Consider the following 13,903-nt stretch of genomic DNA (forward strand, 5'->3'; position numbering starts at 1 on the left):
TTGAAATATTGGGTAGTAGAACCAGGTTTTTAAGATTTAGAATGTGGCTTTCAGAGTTAAAGTTCTTAATTACTAATTTAAATTGCTTTTAAAATAAAAGTTCTCTTGGACTCAAACCAGGACATTATGACATGAATGTGTGCCCTTTTTTGCACAGAGTGAAATGGAGTGTGTATCAAGACAGTAGTCAGCTGAAATGTTCTGTAATGGAATATTAGTTTTTATGCAAATTATCAGTCTAATATTAGCACTTAGATTATAATTACCTAAGAAAAGGGACCAATTTCTTTTTTTTTTCTTAACAGGGACCGATTTGTTTTAATTTTTGCCATATCAGCTAGAATCAAAAGTATGTATGGAAGCATGCAGATGAATTTCAGTGAATATAGTGGTGACAATGCCCAAATAAGTGCCTAAGTAAATGACCTCCAACCTCTTACCTCTTGCTTTTCAGTGTTCCAAAAATGGAAATTCCAGCTTGTCCTGCCACCTCTATAGTTAATAACATGATATTTTTAACGCTTTGTCACCTTTAAGATGTTTTTGCCTTTTCCTTACAGACCTGAGTTCTTGGGGTAAGGAAGAATCATTTTGTTTGAATAAAGATGTTCAATTATAAAACCTTTGTAAGAAGCTTTAAAAAATTTTAGTTGGAAACAAATAATTTTTCATACTGATTCCAACATGGTGAACCTTTGTAATTCTAGCATGTGTTAAGATGAAAAATAGATTTTATCTTTTGTATGAAGCATAATGTAATGAAAACAAGATTGTAATGAAAAATGAGAATGACTCCAAATTGAATTTGCTTCAGTTTGAAGCATTGAATTAAAATGAATTGGCTTATATTGCATCATGTTTATAAAGAATTTATCTTATTTCTTCAATGTTTCTTTTTGGGGGGGGAGAAAAATACCTTTGTAAGAAGTTTTCCTATTTGATTACCCCATTAATTACATTCATTTACTTTAAGATGCTTTTAATATGGAATTTTCTTCTTTTGTTTTTGATAAATACATGATTGTTATGTATTTATGCTGAATTTGATATTTGGTGTTATACATGTAAAGCAAATTGAATTTCTCATTTTTATGAAGTATAACTAACATGCATTGATATATTAGTTTCAGGTGTACAATATAATGATTCAATAATTCTATGCATTTCTCAGTGCTCATCTAGATGAACATACTTCTTATTCCCTTTATCTGTTTTACCCATCCACCCACCCATCTCCCCTCGGGCAACTACCAGTTCTCTGTATTTAAGACCGTTTTTTTGTTTGTGTGTTTGTCCCCTTTATCCTTTGTTTCTTTGTTTTATTTCTTAAATTCCACATATGAGTGAAATCATGTGATATTTGTCTTTCTATTACTGACTTATTTCACTTAGCGTTATACCCTCTAGATCCACCCGTTATGGCTGAGTAATATTCCATTATATATGTATATACACACACAACCATGTAATATTCCATTATATACATACATACCCATACCACTTCTTTATCCATTCATCTATGAAGGGACACTTAGGTTGCTTCCATATCTTGGCTAGTGTACATAATACTGCAGTAAACATAGAAGTGCACATATCTTTTTGAATGAGTCCTTTTCTGGCCTTTATTCAGATACCCAGCAGTGGAATTACTGAATCATATGGTAGAATTATTTTTAATTTTTTGAGAAACATCCATACTGCTTTTCACAGTGGCTGCACCAATTAGCATACCCATCAACAGTGCATGAGGGTTTTCTTTTCTCCACATCCTCACCAGCACTCGTCATTTCTTGTATTTTGACTGTAGTCATTGTGAGAGATGTATAATAGTATCTCACTTTGGTTTTAATTTTCATTTCCCTGATGATTAGTGATAGGGAGCATCTTTTCATGTGTCTGTTGGCAATTTGTATGTCTTCTTTGTAAAAATGTTTATTCCGATTGTCTGCTCATGTTTTAGTCAAGTTGTTTGGTTTTTATTTGTTTATTTGTTTTTTGGCGTTGAGTTGTATAAGTTCTTAATACATTTTGGATACTAACCCTTTATCAGATATGTCATTTGCAAATATCTTCTCTCATTCTGTAGATTGCCTTTTAGTTTTGTTGATAGTTACCTTTCCTATGCAAAAGCTTTTTTATTTTGGTATAGTTCCAATAGTTTATTTTTTCCTGAAGAGCTGTGTCTAGAAAAATGTTTCTGTGGCTGATATCAGAGAAATTACTGCCTGTGTTCTCTTCTAGGAGCTTTATAGTTTCAGGTCTCACATTTAGGTATTTAGTAAATTTTGAGTTAATTGTTATGTAGGGTGTAAGAAAACAAACTTTCATTCTTTTGCATGAAGCTGTCTAGTTTTACTACCACCATTTGTTGAAGATACTGCCTTTTTTTCATTATATATTCTTACTTCCCTGTTGTAGATTAATTGACCATATAGGTATGGGTTTATTTATAGACCCTCTATTCTGTTCCATTGATCTTTGTGTCAGTTTTTGTGCCAGTACCATATTGGTTTGATTACTACAGCTTTGGAATGTATCTTGAAATCTGGGATTGTGATACCTCCAGCTTTGTTTTTATTATTTATTTATTTTTATTTATTCATTCATTCACATTCATTCATTCATTTTTCAAGATTGAATTAGCTTTGGGAATCTTTTCTGATTGATGTGGTTCTGTGCAAAATGTTGTTGGTATTTTGGTAGGTATTGCATTAAAGTGGTAGATTGTTTTGGGGAATATGGATATTTTAACAGTCTATTGGTTTTTCCAGTCCATGAGCATGGAATATCTTTCCATTTGTTTGTGTCGTCTTCTATTTCTTTCATCAACGTTTTGTGGTTCACGGAGTACAGTTCTTTCACTTGCTTGGTTTAGTTCATTCCTAGGTATTTTATTATTTTTGTTGTGATTGTAAATGGAATGGTTTCTTAATTTCTCTTTCTTATTAGTATATAGAAATACAACAGATTTCTGTATACCAATTTTGTATCCTGTGACTTTACTGTGTTTATTCATCAGTTCCAATCAATTGTTGGTCTAATCTTTCAGGCTTTTTATATGTAATCTCAAATAAATATCAATACATTCAAGAAGTTTGAGGTCACGTTATGCCCCTTTTTTGAACACAAGTGTATGAAACTGCAAATCAGCCACAAGAAAAAATTTGGAAAGAATACTAATCCATGGAGGCTAAATGATATATTACTAAATAATTAATGTATCAACCAATAAATTGAAATTTAAAAAGTGCATGGAAACAAATGAAAATGAATACATAATGTTTCACAATCTTTGGGATGCAGCAAAATCTGTTCTAAGATGGAAAATGAGAGCAATATAGGCCTACTCAAAAATCAGGAAAAATCTCAAAGCCCTTAACCTTACACCTAAAGGAGCTAGAAAAATAAGAATAAAACCCAAAACCAGCAGAAGGAATGGGATAACAAAGATTAGAGTGGAAATAAATGAAATAGAGACTAAAAAATAATGGAGCAGAGTAGTGAAGCCAAGAGCTGGTTCCTGGAAAAAAAATCAACATAATTGATAAACTCTTGGAAGGACTTATTTAAAAGGAAAAAAAGAGCACTTAAAGTCAAATGAAGGAGGAGAAATAACAACTGGCACCACAGAAATACAAAGGATTCTAAGAAAATATTATGAAAAATTATATGCCAAAGAATTGAACAACCTAGAGAAATGGATAAATTCCTAGAAACATACAATCTTCTAAAACTGAATCAGGAAGAAATAGAAAATTTGAACAGACTGATTACTAGCAGTGAAATTGAATCAGTAATCATAAAACTCCCAACTAAAGTCCAGGACAAGGTGGCTTCACAGATGAACTCTACCCTCTACCAAACATTTAAAGAAGAGGTAATACTTATTTTACTTAAAGTATTCCAAAAGTATTCCAAAGAAGAGGAACCAAAACTTCCCAATTCATTTTACAAGGCTAACATTGATCCTGGTACCAAAACCGGATAAAGATATTACAAAAAATGAAAACTGCAGGCCAGTATGTCTCATGAACACAGATGGAAACATCCTCAACAAAGTATTAGCAAACTGAATCCAACAATAAAAATACATTGACTATGATCAAGTGGGATTTATTCCTGGTATGCAAGAATGTCTCAATATTTGCAAATCAACCAATGTGATAAATCATATTAACAAGAGAAAGGATAGAAACCATATATGATCATCTAAATGGATATAGAAAAAGCATTTGCCTTTTTTTAATGTTTATCTATTTTTGAAAAGAGAGAGAGAGAGAGAGAGAGAATCCAAAGCAGGCTCTAGGCTCTGAGCTGTCAGCATCGAGCCTGATGTGGGGCTTGAATTCATGAACTATGAGATCATGACCTGAGCCAAAGTCCAATGCTTAACTGGCTGAGCCACCCAGGTGCCCGTAGAAAAAGCATTTGAGAGTATACAATATCCATTCATGATAAAGACTCTCAATAAAGTAGGTTTAGAGAGAACATACCTCAACATAATAAAAACCATATCTGAAAAACCCACAACTAACATTATACTTAGTGGTGAAGAACTTAGAGCTTCTAAGATCAGGAACAAGACAAGGATATCCACTCTCACTACTTTTATTTATCAAACAAACAAACAAAAAAAGAAAAGGCATCCAAATTGGTAAGAAAGAAGTAGAACTTTCACTATTTGCAGGTTTTTTTTTAAAGTACTGGAGAAACAATATGATAAAGTGGAAATAACTTTAAGGCAGGAATTACCATACTTCAATTCATATGTTGAAAGTTTTTACTAAGAGACCTTGTGATCTTATAGATGTTCCTTAAGCTTTCACTTACTTAATTCCTCATTAGAATAATGAAATGATCTACAAACTATTTCAATTATAAAATTCTATAAATTCCAGTTGTTAAATTCACAACTGATAATTTTTTTTTGTATATTTTAAGTCGCAACAATCTTTACTAGAAACTTAAACTTAGCTTTATCATATCTTTAAAGAAAGCTTTCCTTAATTTCTAGTATAAACTACTATAAATTCCAATTATTTTTAAGTATCTAAAATACACTTAAGATCACAGTGTGTTTTTAATTTCCTTTCAGATAATTCAAGTTTTATTCTTGGATGTCAAGAACTCTACTTTCATAGTCTTAGATAAGGCCATTATACTTCCTCTTTCTTTTTATATGTGAAAAATATTGATATAATGAAAGGAAATAATTAATTTCCTGAAAGAAATGGAACATAAATAGCAAAAAATAACTTTTGAGGGGTGCCTGGGTGGCTCAGTCATTTAAGAATCTGACTTCAGCTCCGGTCATGATCTTGTAGTTCATGAGTTTGAGCCCTGCATTAGACTCTGGGCTGACAGCTCAGAGCCTGGAGCCTGCTTCAGATTCTGTGTCTCCCTATCTCTTTGCCCTTACCCCTGCTCATACTCTGTCTCTCTCTGTCTCTCTCTCAAAAGTAAATGGACATTAAAAAAATAAAAAGAAACTTTTGAGTATAATCTCCCTGTATAAATTTTAACTTAGTTCAAAGGTAACCTTTTTATTTAAGTGTTAATTCATGTCTGTTGATACATTCATTGTTCACTGATATTAGGTCCTACAATGCCCTAGGCACTGTGCTATTTGGCGAGGATACAACCATGAATGTTAGATGATTATTGTCTTCATAGTGCACACAGGGGACAAAGTGAGACAGAGACAAGCAAATAATTACAATAAAAAAGGGAGTGACATCTGACTTAGCATGCTGGTTTCCATGAAGATGTTGTATGACTTATATCTTAAAGTATTAGGAGAAGACTATGTTGGGGTGGGGATCAGGGATTAAGGAGACAAGGAAACCTATGCAAATACACACATATTAGGGATAGCGTGTTCAGGGCACCTGGATGGCTCAGTCAGTCTGTTAAGAGTCTGACTCTTGATTTTGGCTTAGGTCATGGTCTCGTTGTCCATGAGATTGAGACCTATTTTGGACTCTATATTGACAGTGTAGACACTGGGATTTTCTCTCCCCTTCTCTCTGCCCCTCCCTGGCTTGCTCTCTCTCTGTCTCAAAATAAATAAACATTAAAAAATTTTTTTAAAAAAAGTGTGCAAAGCATGCTCTTGTGAACAACCACTAAGCAGTTCTAGAATTCATGGTGCATAAAGCTTGAGGCAGGGAGAAGTTTACAGAAGCCAAATCAGGGAATGTCTCACATGTCGTGTTCAAGAATGAATGCATTGATCTGCAGGTGATGGGAGCCATTAAAGCTTTTAATCCATTAAGTGAGTTAATCAGAAGAGAATTTTATATAGATTCACTTTAATGCCTGTGAGGAGGACATGTTTGAAGTAGGGCTACCATTAAATATATGCAGGCATATATAACATTAAATATACTATTAAATATATATGTCATAATATACTATACATACCATTAAATATGTTATAAATTTATATATTATATATATAATGGCATATATATAGTGTACTATATACATATATATAACATATGTATATGATATGTGTATTTTTAATGTATATACACAAATATATATTAGTCCAGGTGAGAGTCAATTTGGGCCTAAAAAGGGAACATAAGATAAAGATGGAGTGAAAAGGATTCAAGAAATATTTAAAAAGTGATGTCATCCCCGTTCATGCTCTGTCTCTCTCTGTCCCAAAAAAATAAATAAACGTTGAAAAAAAATTTAAAAAAAAGTGATGTCATTGAGCTCGTACATGTGACATAAATGAGGGGGAATGGTCAAAGATCATTCAGGATTCTGGCAGAGACAACTTTAGGAGCCATTGGTTGAAAGAATAGAGAAAGGGAGAGGGAGTTCTAGGGAGGAAGATGATTCGTTTCAAACATTTTAAAACTTTGACATTTCTGTGAGACATCAAAGTGGAAATGCCCAGCAAGTGCTTGGGAGAAAAGTCTGCAATTTAGGGCAGAGATACCTATGAAGTAAGATTTGGGATAATCATTCAACATGTCAGTGGTAGTTGAAAATACAGAACTGGATCACGCAGGGAGAATATAGAGAGAGAATACATAAAGACAGCAGAAACAGGTGACTTTTCAAGCACACATTTTGATCTCAGGCTTTGACCAGATGGTGTCAGTATATATGCTTGAACTGGCCCACATCTCATGGTTCTGTCATAGTAGGAGGTGAGATACTCCTACAGGTGCAACCCAGAAGTCTGGGAGAGTTTGTGCCCATGAGGCCATTCATGAGTGGGATGAAGCCCTTTTCTCCTGCCGGATTGAGAATTCTTAAATTATTTCTTAAGGTACCTCAGAAGGCCCATTAGGTTCTGGCACAGTGATAGACAAGTTAAGCAATCCTTATAAGCCACCCTTTCTTCCCTGTCTCACTCTGCCCATCATCCTTTCTGCCAGAGTTAATCTCTCAGATAAAATGCCATCTTTCAATACTTGCCGTCACATTAGGGAAAATAATTTTTTAATTTAATGTTTATTCTGAGAGAGAGAGAGAGACCAGGGGAGGGGTAGAAAGAGAGGAAGAGAGAGACAAGCCCGGCACTGTCAGCACAGAGCCCAACTCGGAGCTCGATCCCACAGCATCATGATCTCAGTGGAGACCAAGAGTTGGATGCTTAACCGACTGAGCCACATAGGTGCCCCAAGGGTAGGGAAAATATTTTGATATTTTAGAGATATTTATATTTGGAGATATTTATATCTCTAAAATTAGGGCTTCTACCTACAAAGCCACCACAAGCACATGAAATAGAAGATTGCTATGTAGAAAATTTGGCTTTACAGATGAAGTTGTAATTTTCTAAAATAACTTAAATAGTATTGCGGATATCCTTTTCCTTTTTGTGTGCCTCACCTAGGAGTTGCTTTCACCTAAGTGTATGTTATATACAATGTATTTTGCATTTCACAAGTTTAGCTAGGAGTCTTAAAATTGCAAAGATCAACAGATATTTCCAATGTTTTTTTTTTTTTCGCAGTTTTTCAATTGAGTTGAACACAAAGCTCTTAAATTTACTTTGATAGAAAAGAAATATGGATCCTAAAAGGGCAACTTTAAAATAGTGTAGCCTTAATTATTCAACATTAAGTGATTTGTTAGCATATTTTTATATTTTTCAGTTATTTACTTAAAAACTCAGAGGTTCTAAAGGGCTTTTTCATTGTGTGATTGATTCTGACAGTCAAAACAGTTGTAATCTATAGCAGGCATTTGTGCACTTTTCCTACCAAGAGCTAGGTAGTAAATATTTTAGGCTCTACAGCTCTAGAGTCACTGGTAGTACTGTTCAACTCTGTCACTGTAGTACGAAAGCAGCTTAAGAGAATACAAGACAAGTTGGTATGGCTATGTTTCAATTAAAAAAAAAAACAAACTTCTTTTTTCCCCATAAGACTTCCAGTTTAAGAAAAAAACAAGTATTTACAAGTTTGCTGAGCCGTGATCTTTATAATGAGTCCCTGTGGATTCCACAAGATTATTATATTGTTTCAATATATAATAGAAGAAGTGTGTTTTGCTGTTGTTGATGATCTTAGAAATTCTAAGTCATCCTTAGTCATGATTCTTTGTTGTTTTTTTTCCCAGGTTGCCACATTATCAGTTACTGTTTTCAACATAACTTTTGAATAGTTTCAAGCATGATGATTTGTTTAGATTTCTTTCTTGTTTTAAAATTCTTTTTAATGTTTATTTGAGAGAGAGAGAGAGGGAGACAGAGTACAAGCGGAGGAGAGGTAGAGAGAGAGAGGAAGACACAGAATCTGAAGGAGGCCCCAGGCTCTGAGCTCCAAGCTGTCAGCCCAGAGCCCAAGGCTGGGCTCGAACTCATGAACCATGAAATCATGACCTGAGCCGAAATCAGACATTTAACTGACCGAGCCACCAGGGCGCCCCTGTTTAGATTTATTTCAATGGTTCCATAATCATATAACCAACACTTGCAGGCCTCTTCTCTTACCTGGGAGAACAGAACACATTCATTAACTGAAAGGCATGTTGCTAGATCAGTACCTCTTTGTCATCTAGGTTGGGGAAGACAGTTAAGCCTTGAACAACATGGATTTGGATTGCACAGATCCACTTATACGTGGATTTTTTCCCATAAATACAGTAGAGTACTGTAACGGTTTCTCTTCTTTATGACTTTCTTAATGTTTTCTTTCCTCTCGCTTTATTAGAAAAACACACTGTCTAATGCACAACATACAAAGGATGTATTAATCATCTGTTGTTGTCAAGTAGTAGTCAAGGTTTAGTAGTCAAGTTTTGGAGGAGTCAAAAGTTCTACCAGGATTTTCAAATGCAGAGAAGTGTGCTCCTCTGACTGCTGCACTATTCAAGGATCAACTGTATATACTAAGAAGAAACGGGGTAGAACCACTTTTCTGGTTCAGAAGGCTAAGATGTGGAGTGACGGTTCTCTGATGAGCACATCTGTTTTATTTTCAGAAAGTTTAACAGAATAGATTGGAAGGAGGTCACTAACACAAGGATGAAGGGCATAAAAGTGAGGGTTTGAGAAGGGAAGCCTTCCTTTTAGCACGAAGATTCTTATGAATTACATGCAAGTGAATGTCCTCTTCTTAAGTTAAGCTGAAGGAATCCCTTTAAATCCGTTTATTCTCCTATCTAAAAGCGCATTCAAAACTAATCTGTAGTTTTCTAAGAATAGCCCTTTTACCCATATTTTAAAACACGTTAGGTGACGTTCTTTTTTAGTACCACATTATATCATGCTGTTCATATATGATTTACTACATTTATCCCCCCACTGATTTCTTCCTGTGGTATCACCTTTCCTTGAATGCTTAGATTTTATGTAAAAATAGGTTTTAAGTGATTAGTGAGAGGTGAAACTTCCAATTTCCATGTAATTCAAAATTAGCAGAGCTCCAAGGCTAATGACTTATGTTAAAAGGCCATTGCTTACTTGCATTTTCTTTCTTTTTTAAAAGAAATTGTTTTTAACATTTATTTATTTTGAGAGAGAGGGAGACAGAGCATGAATGGGGGAGGGGCAGAGAGAGGGGAAGACACGGAATCCAAAGAAGGCTCCAGGCTCTGAGCTGTCAGCAGAGCCTGACGCGGGGCTTGAACCCACGAACCGCGAGATGACCTGAGCCAAATTTGGACACTTAACTGAATGAGCCACCCAGTATTTACTTGTATTTTCTGTAGAACTGGCAGACATGTCAATATGTCACTCAAAAGCCAGCTAATTTATATATATATACACTTAGATTTTAGACTTACTTTGAGACTGAGTTATTGCAGACTTCATCTGCCAGACCAAATGTCAACTGATCGTTCTGGATCTTGGTTTCCTTAGCACTTATGAAACTATTGCAGCCTTGGGTGTGAAATGTCCCTGTCATCTGTACCTTCCTCAGGGAACAGTGAGCTGGGATGATCAGGACCCGGGTGGTGACGATGGTCTCTCAACTGATTTTAGTTAGCATTTCGGTAACTTGTGATTTCTATCCATGAGCTTGAAGCATAGTATAAATAAATGTACCTTCAAAATCTTGGGAATGAAAAGCACATCTAAATAAATTCTATATTAAGTAGCTTTCATATTGTGTTCTAATTTTGTTTCACTATTAAAATGTTGTCATTAAAGGAGATTTCTATTCCTTAGAAGCTTAAATGCTAAGAGCTCACTGTGAGACAGTATTATTTTAGGTATACTATAGGCAGCAGTGGAGAACTAGAGAAAACAGAATGGATTCTTAGGTAGTAGAAACTGAACAGGGAGCTTATCTAAATGGAAAACAGTTTTCTCCTAAGGCTTTAGTTGGCATACAAGAGGCTACAAGATACAACTAGGAATCCTCCAGAGTTTAGGAAAAAGACAAAAAAAATCCTTTTGAGCAATAAATAAATCTGTGCATAATATATGCTTTCTGGTAACATGATTGAATGGACAAAAATCTGGTTTAAGAGGCATTCTTGGGGCGCCTGGGTGGCTCAGTCTGTCAAGTGTCAGAATTCGACTCAGGTCATGATCTCACAGAGTATGAGTTTGAGCCCCGCATCAGGCTCTGTGTTGACGGCTCAGAGCCTGGACCCTGATTTGGATTCTGTGTCTCCCTCTCTGCCCCACCCCTCTCACGTTCTGTTTCTCTCTCTCAAAAATAAATAAACTGAAAAAAAAAAAGGCATTCTTATACTATGTCTTATCTCTGCTATAAGGCAGACTACTATGTCTCTAGGGCATTTGTCTGTGTTTATATTCATACCCACATACATATATAAAATGCATATTAACACCTCATCTGGCAAAGGGCTTTAACTTTTCTAGGAATTTACCTTGTCCTTTTAAACACAGAATGTGGATTAGATTAGTAGTTCTGAAATTTTCCTAATTATCAGAACCATCTGATATTTTCTTTTAAGAAAAATACAGATTCTCAGTCTTTACACATATCATACCAGAAGCTCCAGAGGGAAGTCCTAAGAATCTGTATTTTTAACAAAAGCCCTTAGTGATTCTGATGGTGAAACAAGTTTAGGAAATATTGGATTAAATGATGTCTAAATTAGGAGCCACGGTTATTTTCATGTCTGAGTCTATTTTTAAAGTACCTGGAGATAACTTGTAAATGTGATTATTCCATTTAGCTTATCTCTCAAATGGCATCAAGGGGCCTATATTCTCTCTTAATTGCCTTAAAAAGACACTGACTTAGATTTAGTTAATGGAAGATAGTTGAATTATAATAACCTGATGTTTTATACTCCTAATACAAGCTTCTGTTACTGGTGAAGATTTTATCTGTGTGCTACACAAAGGATGCTATGCCTTTCAATCAGGTGGACAACTGACTATGTTAGCTTGTTGGTATGGTCTCTCCAGAATATTCCACACCACCTTCCCTCTACTCTGTATGCACACTAAACATGCTTCTGATCTTGGTTTTGTTCAAGTTGATTTCCTCTCCTGAAAACCTTATTTGATGACCAGCTGACATAGGTATTGAGGCACATTTCCAGTTATGCTGCTAAATTTTATATTAATAAATTGGCATTTTTTGGTTTCTATTCTTTTTCTGTGACAAATGCCTGGGTCACTAAAGACCAGACTCAAGGTGACTGTACTGAGTTGCAGGTATTGAGAGAAGGCTGGCAAGACCTTAGTGTTTATTTTCTTCGGCTATGGAGTGGCTCGGTATGAAGGAGAAAACCCAGATGTAAATTGATCTGGGATTTCCGACCCAGCACTCTAAAGTAAATTATTATTTGAAACGCTGCTGGACACTAACTCGTTCTCTTGAAAAGAAGCCCCAGGGTAGAGACTGGCCACCAGAGGGAAGAACAAAACAGAACAAAGGAGAATTCAGGCTTATTTCCCATCAGTTGAAGCCGAGGTGTCTTGTGCTTGGGTATTTTCCTCAAGCAGAATTGGGACAAAGGGCCATCCAGCTGACCCACCCGAAAGTGCCGTCACAGATGTTTTGATAACGAATTCCCTGTGTTCAAGGGGAAGTAACATACTAATTCGTCAGAAATTGATATCTGCTTTTTATTTTTATTTCACGTGGGTTGCAGGGACTTCCCGGATGTAAAATACAGTGTGGATTTTACTCTAGGTCTCTGTAGTTAAAATTATCCACTTTTCCAAGCATTTAGGGAGGGATATTTAATTACTGTGTGAAAGGGTGTGCAACAGCTGTGGATATTCCTGTCTCTTGTTCTTGTCATTCTGTGGTTTAGTGAGGTCCATTATATATTTTAACCGAAGCATGAATATATGTGAAATCAGGGATTTTGATGAACTAGATTCCCCCTGCTGAAGCTACATCATAATGCCCATTATGTTAAATTTACCAACCCCAATACTCTCAAATATCTATTCAGCAATAAATAGTTGGGATGGTTACTCATATTTCCACATGTGGGTAATAAAGATGACTTTAAAATCAGATTTTAAGAGCATCTGCAAAGTGCCTGTGCGCCTAATAGCGGCAAACACCTAAAGCTATGTTGCAAATGGCGTATTACGTTTTTAGAGAGAAAGAATGTAATTCAAAGCATTGGTTTCAAAAGCAGTTACTATTTTAACTAACGTTATATTTTAAAATCTAACTTGGAAAAAGTGTTGGTTTTTGAAGTATAGTGTAGAGGAAATCTCATCTATGGTAGGACTTTGAAGTATAAATACATAATGAATATAATGTACCATGAAAATTAAAGTATGACATGTTTGGAAGACATTATATTAGTAGGGCAACAGTGCTACATACTCAGTTGTTACAAATTTGTAATCAGAATTAATAATTATCTAGATACAAAGAACTATCTAAATTGATCTTGTATTATTTTCATAGATCCCCCGTTCTTTAATTCCTATCAGTCACTGATTAGTAAACAGAAAACAAAAACAAAAACAAAACAAAACTTAGAAGCCTAATAAAGGGAAAAAGAAAAATGAAAAGTTAAATTTTGAGTAAAGTTTTTGAATTTTTTTTTAATTTTTTTTTCAACGTTTATTTATTTTTGGGACAGAGAGAGACAGAGCATGAACGGGGGAGGGGCAGAGAGAGAGAGAGAGACACAGAATAGGAAACAGGCTCCAGGCTCCGAGCCATCAGCCCAGTGCCTGATGCGGGGCTCGAACTCCCGGACTGTGAGATCGTGACCTGGCTGAAGTCGGCCGCTTAACCGACTGCGCCACCCAGGCGCCCCAAGTTTTTGACTTTTTAAAACTAGTTAAGAATTAGACTCTTTTGTGAACGTTTTGGACATCATTTTACCAACAGAGTCTATATGTGGACCTGTGGGTGAGTTATTTAAACCTTCTGGGTCTCATTTATTTAAATAGAAAATAAGAGTTTTGGATTCCAGATGCTACGTGCTTAAATTATAGAATAAAAAAAAGTTGCAAGACTGTCTGCAATTGAGA

Source organism: Lynx canadensis, chromosome B4 (assembly GCF_007474595.2).
Source record: "Lynx canadensis isolate LIC74 chromosome B4, mLynCan4.pri.v2, whole genome shotgun sequence".
NCBI classification, from domain to species: domain Eukaryota; kingdom Metazoa; phylum Chordata; class Mammalia; order Carnivora; family Felidae; genus Lynx; species Lynx canadensis.